This window comes from Pongo pygmaeus, chromosome 2, assembly GCF_028885625.2.
Source record: "Pongo pygmaeus isolate AG05252 chromosome 2, NHGRI_mPonPyg2-v2.0_pri, whole genome shotgun sequence".
Taxonomy (NCBI): domain Eukaryota; kingdom Metazoa; phylum Chordata; class Mammalia; order Primates; family Hominidae; genus Pongo; species Pongo pygmaeus.
This window is the reverse complement of record NC_085930.1, coordinates 86,618,726-86,627,195: the sequence shown is the minus strand read 5'-3', so window position 1 is coordinate 86,627,195 and position 8,470 is coordinate 86,618,726.

Sequence of the window (8,470 nt, the reverse complement as noted above, 5' to 3'; positions counted from 1 at the left end):
CCACTGTGAAAAGATGAGAAAAATCTATTTTCTTTCTGCCCTGTAGCAAAAAAGCAGTTGCCTCTGCATTTCCTTGTAGATGGAAGTACTTTTTGTTCTCTGGGACTCCTGAATATGCATTTGAGCTGTGAACCTGGAAAAGGTTGGGACAAAAGGGCCTTCCCTCTGAAATAGTGGCTCACTGAAACAGGAGGCCCAAGATAATTAATCTAGGAGCAGCAGGGATGGAGGCTGCAGCGGCTGGAACAGCCCCAGAGAGGACAAACCATAAATAGGCACTGAGAAAGCAAATATTAGGTGGTGCAAAAGTAATTGTGGTTTTTGCTTAAAAGTAATGGCAAAATCACATTTACTTTTGCATCAACCAAATACACTCTATTTTCAGAAGAACTCTGAAAAGATGAAGCAAGTTGGGAGGATATATTCATTTCATGAACAATGTACCATCTGAAATAATCACTGCACTATTCCTACGCTCCCCTCCTCACCCTAATTTATCCCTTCCCCCAGTTCAATCCCCTGAGTTTTCCCTCAGATCAATATTCAGAGCTCAGTGTTTTTGTTTTGAGATGGAGTCTCACTCTGTTGCCCAGGCTGGAGTGCAGTGGCGCGATCTTGGCTCACCGCAAGCTCTGCCTCTGGGGTCCAAGCAATTCTCCTGCCCCAGCCTCCCAAGTAGCTGGGACTACAGGCACCTGCCACCACGCCTAGTTATTTTTTTGTATTTTTATTAGAGATGGGGTTTCACCATATTGGCCAGGCTGGTCTTGAACTCCTGACCTCGTGATCTGCCCGCCTTGGCCTCCCAAAGTGCTGGGATTACAGGCGTGAGCCACTGTGCCTGGCTGAGAGCTCAGCGTTTTAAAACCTATAGTAGGCTGTCTTTTTCATGTCAATGTGGAATGTTTGTGTCTGTTTTTCAAAGGTGAATAAGAAGTCTGGTGTCTGCTGCAGTCCTAACTCCAGAGTGTAAGATCTGACATATCAAAGGCAAGAGTAAAAAGAGAAGGTGGTGAATGCATGTGTGGAACGAGGAGGAGAGACTCAATGTCATGGCAATAGCATTGGAAACAAAAAGAGGATTTGGAGAGGAAGACTTGAAGACCCCCAAATCAATCTACATAGAAGTAATTTATTAAGTGGCAACCTGCAGCTCAAAGGTGTCAGGGTCAATACAGCTCCTAAAATTTGAGTGAGAATACATTTGTCAGCTGCAATCTACCTTGATCTCCTGTGTTCAAGTTGAAGATTGGACTGTGGTTAAATCTAGATGGAAAGTCATCCATTTAGTGGTAGCAAAAATAGCTCAGTTTCATATGAGTTTCGTTTTTGGGTGGACCCCTCAATGTGACAATAATGGATCCTTTAGGCTCCGTTGCGAATCAGGCAGATGAATAAGTCAGGAAATATAAGGCATGGCCTTGTAAATATAGCTTATATAACTATAAAACTTTCTCCACAGAAAAAATACTGTATTTTTACAGGCACCAACAGATTCCATGACTTTTTATAGAGAATATCCTTGTAAAATTTGCATAGTGTATACATTTGCATGTATACATGCAATGACTTAATCATTTCCAATAAAAGTGTGTAGGGAGTAGCTTTAGTCTAAAAGAGAAAACATGGTTTGGGGTTTTAAAGAATCATAGAATGCTAGAGTTGGGGAAGAAGGGATCTTAGAGATTTGTAACTCAATCTAATTTTACTTAAGTCCAGAGACTGTTAATGGTGTTCTTAATGTCACACATTTGGTAAGTGCTGGAGCTCAGACTTGAATCTGTGTCTTCTGACTCCAAATCCACCACTCTCAGGCATCTTAATATTTTAGCCAACAAAATTCCATGGTCTTGATTGCTAATGTTGTAATAAACAGGGTAAGGAACTGCGAGACTGTACAATAGACAAACTGAATTTCAGTGGCTCAGCAAAGAAAATTATTCACTCATGCAAAGTCAAGCGCAGGTCAGTCAGAAGGCACTCCCTCTGTCCTGTGAAACAGAGAACCAGATCGTCTCCCACTGGAATCACTATCATATCAACAGATGGGTTCAGTCGCCACAGCAGTGAGAAAGAGGATGTGGGCTAGCACACCAATTCTTAGATGCGTCCGTCCAGAAAGGTTTATGTGTTACTTCCACTCACATTTCATTGGCCATGCATCACATGGGTGTGTCTAAACCAAAAGGGCCTGGAAAATCTACTCTCCAGGGAGTAAGTGAGAAATGAGATGGATGGGCACTTGTCACCTCTTCTGTGTGTTTATGGCTGGTTTACAAGAAGCACAAAGTTAAAGCATTATCACTATAAGATGTATGCAAATGTCAGAAATGTAGGATCTTGGGGGAAAAAGAAGTTTGGAGACATTCTGGGTAGTTAAAAAGTAAGAATATCACAAATAACCTTTCCACTAAATTCTTATTAAAGTATAAAGGCCTGGCAAAAATTACTGATGGCTTATGAATTCACCTCTTTTAGTACGACTGTTCTAAATCCCTAGGCCAGACCTCACAAACATTATGATCCAAAATACTGGCCACCTGCTTTGGCTGTAAAAATTCCACTGATCAGAACTCTAAATTGGATCTTTCTTTCCAGGGCATTTTGTAGATTTCAGTTGGCCCCATGTCAGGGAGAGCTCTGCCTCCAATAAAATGAATACAAATATTTGTGAAGCTCATCGACCACTGCTGTAAAGCCAGGTCAGAGCCAGGCCCTGGAGAGCATGTGTTTTGCTGGCACATGCCACGTCCTACTCATATGGTTCACTGAACTCCTGGAGGCTTTCCAGCTCTGGTAAACTCTGCAAAGTTTAGTCACAGATCCCTGTTAAAGCTTGTCATCTGGTTCTTATTTTCTAATTTGTTGTTTTTAAGACACAATATTTGTTGCCTCCTTATCCATTTTGTTGAAGGGAATGCTACAGGTGTGGTTTACCAAATAGTGGAATACGGAAATAAGGGGTATTTTCTGATAGAAATGTTTTTTGAGTTGGTTGTAATACTGAAGATTTTTATCCATGTGTATGTGTGTACACACACACACACACACACACACACATTATGTAAACTTCTTTAAAAAAGAGTTTCTCAATCCCTAACGAGCAAACCCCTGGGGATCTTGGTAAAACAGACTGACCTAGAAGGTCTGGGATGGATCCTGAAATTGTGTTTCCAACAAACTCAAAGTGATACAGGAGGGGGGCAGGGAAGTGCTGAGCAGAGAAAGGTGGGGTCCCTGGATAGGGTTCCACCCTCAGGCCTGTGCCCCTGGACCTAGGTGAGGACAGGCACTCCTGATTTTGTGCCCAAATGTTTCATTTTCCAAGACTACCCTGGCCCACCATGCCCCATCCTGTGCCTATAAAAACCCAGAGACTTGGCTGGGTGTGGTGGCTCAGGCCTGCAATCCCAGCACTTTGGGAAGCTGAGGCAGGTGGATCACGAAGTCAAGAGATCGAGACCATCCTGGATAACATGGTGAAACACCGTCTCTACTAAAAATACAAAAACTAGCTGGGCGTGGTGGCACATGCCTGCAGTCCCAGCTACTCGGGAGGCTGAGGCAGAAGAATTGCTTGAACCCGGGAGGCAGAGGTTTCAGTGAGCGAAGATCTTGCCACTGCACTCAAGCCTGGTGACAGAGTAAGACTCCATCTCAAAAAAACACAAAAAACAAAAACCCGAGACCCTAGCGGGCACAGACACAAGCAGCTGGACGTCGAGATGGACACACTAGCAGAAGAACACACAAGCAGCTGGACATCGAGAGGAACACACCGGCACACGTCGGCAGGCCATCTAGGGCAGAACAACATGGACGCCCAGGAGAATTCGGTTGCAGGAGACCCCCACTGCTGGGTGGTCTGACTCCAGGGGAAGACCACCTTCCCATCCCATTCCGTTTCTGACCTCCACAACCACCTTACTGAGAGCTATCACCACTCAATAAAAAACCTTGCACTCATTCTCCAAGCCCACGTGTGATTGGATTTTTCTGGTACACTAAGGCAAGAAGGTGGGATACAGAAAGGCCTCTGTCCTTGCAATAAGGCAGAGGGTCTAATTGAGCTGACTAACACAAGCCGCCGGCAGATGGCAAAATTGAAAGCGCGCACTGTAACACACACCCACTGGGGCCTCCAGAGCTGTAAACGCTCAAGCCTAGACGCTGCTGTGGGATCAGCACTCCCCACAACCGGACCCTCTGCATGCTCCCCCTAGAGGTAGGAGCAGGGGGGCACCAACGAAGCGAGCCACACCCCCGTCGCTTGCCCTGCAAGGGGGATAAGGAAACTTTCCCTGTTTCAAAAGGTGATTCCAATGCCACGGATTCCTGCAGTGGAGGAGTCTAGCTGTTGGTGCCTTACATGGGTCCACTGGGATTCCTTTTACCAGGTTCAGTGTGCCCATTCCCCAGTGGTTATCTGTTTTGCTGCTAAAGTCTCTGAAGGACTGCCCTTGGGCTATTGTTAATGTCTCACCCCTCTCCACCACCTCATTCTCTGCAGTTGGTATCCAGTGACTCACAGATATAGAGGCACAAAAGCCCAGCCCCCTTGCCGCAAGATGGGCCAAACTCAGGGTACAGTTTCTGCTTCAGAGCTCCTCAGCAGAGTGGGAGCAGGCTGGAGCTAAACCTCACCTGAAACCACATACCTTCCTCTATCTTGCTTCCCTCACTTCCTGAAAGATTTCTCCAGAGGGCATTGCCTTGTACTTCCATATGAAATCCTATCTCAAGCCAGGCTTCCAGGAACCCCACTAGAGACATTTGCAGGCCATACCCTGACAAGCAAGTCTAGAGTGCTCCAGAGTGAGCTAAAGCTGAATAGTGGACTTGGGGTCAAGGAAATTGGGTTTTTAAAAATTTAACCAACATTTTAGCTCTTACTTTAGGCTAGGAGCTGTTATATGTTCTTTTAAAATATTAATCGAATCTTCACTCAGTGAAGTAGGAAATTGAAGTAGAAGCTGTAATTAGTGCCATTTTGCAAATGAAGAAACCAAGAGAACAAAATAAAACATCCAAGGTTATCCACTAGAAAGTCGCAGAGCTGGGAATTGAACGCAGACAGCCTGGTTCCATATCTGTGCTTCCAGTGCTAAATGCCCACTTCTTGCTTCAGTGACTGTGGGATGAACTTTTCAGACCCTCTAATGCCTCCTCTGTGAAACAGGGATATATTATCTACCTTTTGGATTATTCAAGGATTAAGTGAGATAATTATATAAAGTGCCCAGTACAAAGCTAGACACATTTTAGGTACATTGTTGACCTCATTAAACTAGTTTCTTTGTTATTCACCTGGGATGTTTGTCTCATCTCTACCAACCAAGACCCACAACAGGTTTTAAAGACTATTGGCCAGCCTGATGTAGTATGTATGTTCTTTTGGTGAACAGCCTTCAGTTTCAGGCCTGTTTGCTTTTCATAGAGGATGAACTTTTTGACCATACTTGTCAAAAGCCCTACCAGATTAGGTTCCCAGTGCTTTACTAGAGAACATAAAATCCAAGTTGAGTTCTGACATGCTGAGATTTCACTCTTCAGAAAGCTGATGGAAAATGTCTCTTATTGGGAGCAGGGAGATGGTTCCTGAGGGGCAACATGCAGGCCCTAGAAACATGTCAGGGTCTTTACATGGACTGAAGCCTGATTCAAAATGGCATGTGGGAAACTACTTTGATGGATGGTAACTTCCCAGTACACTAAGAGGAGAGCTCTCCTAGAAGCCATAGAAAAGAAAGGCTCATAGGCCTACTTAAGAGTCAGGAAGCACCTGGTTTGAATTAATCTACAATGCTTACCAAAGAGCAAGAAGAGAGAGATGAGGACTAACACTTAGATTAGGGTGCAAGTGGGCTGGAAGGACACCTAGAATATGCATTTTTTTTTTTCTGGGACAGTGTCTCCCTGTGTCATTAGCAATAATGGTTCACTGCAGCCTTGACCTCCCAGATTCAAGTGATCCTCCCACTTCAGCCTCCTGAGTAGCTGAGACTACAGCAGGTGCCACCACACCCAGCTAATTTTTTTTTTTTTTTTTTTTTTTGGAGAGATGGAGTTTTGCCATGTTGTCTAGGCTGGTCTCGAACTCCTGAGCTTGAGCATTCTGCCTGCCTTAGCCTCCCAAAGTGCTGGGACTACAGGCGTGAGCCACTGCACCTGACCACGGACATGCCACGTTTATATGTCCTACTCTAGGCTAGGAGCTGTGTTGCATCAGCCTTGCCCACTGGCCACAAGGATCAGAGTTAAAGTTTGAGTGAAGGGCCTGGCAGGTGGAAGGAGCTCAGAGCCAACATGCTCGCTCTGTGGGAGAGGTGCAGGGTCAAGTGCACCCGGCTATAGATGTGACTCATCAATCAGCCAGTGCTTTGTGGGCAGAGGAGATGAGGGGCCAGAATGTGTGTCACCAATTATAGCATCACAGATATTGAGAGCTTCCAGAGCCTCATGTTTATTTGGTGTAGTGTGAATATTGGGTGCTTCAGAGACATTTAAGGTTTTCTTGGTCCTTCTATGCCTTCCTATCTAGGTTAAGCACACTTGTGCTCGGCTTACATTTTCTATGCCAGGGGTGTCCAGTCTTTTGGCTTCCCTGGGCCACACTGGAAGAATTGTCTTGGGCCACACATAAAATACACCAACACTAATAATAGCTAAATCGCAAAAAAACACTCACAATGTTTTTAGAAAGTTTACAAATTTGTGTTGGGCCGCACTCAAAGCCATCTTGGCCTGCATGTGGGCCATGGGCCACAGGTTGGAGAAGGTCGTTCTATGCCTAACACATCGTAAGATATTTGTTTCTATACCTAATTCTATCTATCCTTTTTTACTTGTTTGTTTCCTATTGCAGAATCAAATATTCTCTAATATAACATATATAATGAAGATATTCAACATGGAAAAATTAGTTTATAAAATAAATGCTGGCAAAAAGAGATGCTGGAAGATCTCAAATGGGATGGTGAGACAACTCAGGGATTAATAAAATGGAAGTATCTACCATCCCTTGGGCTGAGGGACAAGGTGAAGAGATGCTTGATACCAGAATTCAGCAATCAGGGCCACCTAGCTGGAGGTGGGACCATGGAGAGGTGATTTTTGAAGCAGAGAGAGAGACAGAAAGACGTCGCCCTGGCTTCCTGCCTTCTCCTGTTTTGTCTCCCATCAGTGGCTGTCATGGGTTAATGTAGTCAGAGGTCAGTTAGCAAGGGAGCATAGAGAATGTAATAGGTAGAGAGAGACCCCTGTAATAGAGAGGAGAGAAGAGGAAGGGTGGCGAACGGTAACTGGACAGTACCCAAGCCAGATGTACTGGTAATCACTGGGAGTGACTCGTAGTGAGGCCTACTGGGCAGGGCACCCATGGAAACTCTGCCTTCTCTCTCTTCCAACCTACATGTGAGAACTAGTAAGCTAAGAAGTCAACTAACAGAGCTACTGCTCTATTATAATCATGGAATAATTACTTTAAACCCAACGGAGTTCTGCTTTGTGTGTTAGATCAGACCCAATGACATCTAAGATTTATATCATCCTGTGACATGCCTCCAAGAGTCTATGAGTCAAGGAAAGATTTGTCCTTGAAAGACTGAATGAGATTTTAAAAGCTGATCTACGTATTCACGCATGGTAGACAACTTTAAAATTGAAAAATCACTATCTCAATCACTATTTTGAGATCATTTAAAGAAACTAATACCAGTAGAGAGAAAAAGCACTATTTCATTTATTAAGAAAAGAATTCTAATATTATCTACAGATAGAATATTTCTTTCTTTTATTGAAGATGTATTAATAGTAATTAGCTAAGGAGAGAGAGGGAATTTTTATTTGTGCTGGGAGTGGCTTTATTTAAATCAAACAAATCAAAATAATAATAGTAATGATTCACTGAATGTTTCTTCTGTATCAAGAACTGTGCTAAGTGCTTTAGAGCAGAGCTTAACTCCTACACTATTGGCTTTGGGGCTGGGTAATTCTTTGTAATGAGGGCTGTCTTGTGCACTGTAAAATGTTTAGAATCATCCCTGGTCTCTACTCACTTGATATATCCCTCATGCAGCTGTGACTATCAAAAATGTCTCCTCGAGGGCAAAATAACCGCTGGTTAAACACTTCTCCTTTTTTTTTTTTTTTTGAGACGGAGTCTCGCTCTGTCGCTCAGGCTGGACTGCAGTGGCGCGATCTCGGCTCACTGCAAGCTCCGCCTCCCGGGTTCACGCCATTCTCCTGCCTCAGCCTCCCGAGTAGGTGGGACTACAGGCGCCCGCCACCACGCCCGGCTAATTTTTTGTATTTTTAGTAGAGACGGGCTTTCACCGTGTTAGCCAGGATGGTCTTGATCTCCTGACCTCGTGATCCACCCGCCTTGGCCTCCCAAAGTGGTGGGATTACAGGCATGAGCCACCTCGCCTGCCGGTTAACCACTTCTTTAGAGGCATGAACCCATTACTAC